Source organism: Nannospalax galili, unplaced genomic scaffold (assembly GCF_000622305.1).
Source record: "Nannospalax galili isolate Female #2095 unplaced genomic scaffold, S.galili_v1.0 scaffold136, whole genome shotgun sequence".
Classification (NCBI taxonomy): domain Eukaryota; kingdom Metazoa; phylum Chordata; class Mammalia; order Rodentia; family Spalacidae; genus Nannospalax; species Nannospalax galili.
In genome coordinates, this window is record NW_008340872.1 from 313,383 (window position 1) to 314,102 (window position 720).

Here is a 720-nt window from a genome sequence, read left to right on the forward strand (position 1 = left end):
AATGCTTCCCTACAGCCCTTCCCAGGTTTCCTGGCTTAACAGACACCTCGATGAGTGGGCTATTAATAGTGTTACATTTCAGGGAAAATTAGATAATCATTATCCCCAAAATAAATTGGTCCAATTCTTTAACAAAAGCCCAGTCCCTGTTATATTTCCTAAAGTAACTAAAAGAGACCCCATACCTAAAGCACATTTGGTATTCACTGATGGCTCCTCCAATGGCCGAGCAGCCTTCATGATCAATGGACAAATAAGTCAAATATCTACACCCTTTAGCTCTGCACAATTAGTTGAGATCCAAGCTATTCTTGCTGTGTTCCAAAAAATAACACAGTCCCCTTTTAATCTGTATACCGATAGTGCAAGCAGTCCAATTTATTCCATTGCTATTGGACTGGGTATCTCAGAAGCACTCGCTACTGGCTCAGCTGGTGTAGGAGTGGCAATAGACACCTACAACAAATTATCTCAGCAGTTAATTGATGATGTTAATATGGTCTATCGGTCTGTACAAGATCTTCAGGACCAGGTAGACTCACTGGCCGAGGTTGTCTTACAAAATAGACGAGGACTTGATCTACTAACAGCAGACAAGGGAGGTATCTGTTTAGCTTTACAGGAAAGATGCGGGCCCCTGGTGGGGTTCTTGCTCATAATTTCCTTTGGGCCATGGGTGTTCCGAAAGATTACTGACTATTAAAAAACAAATTGATTTGG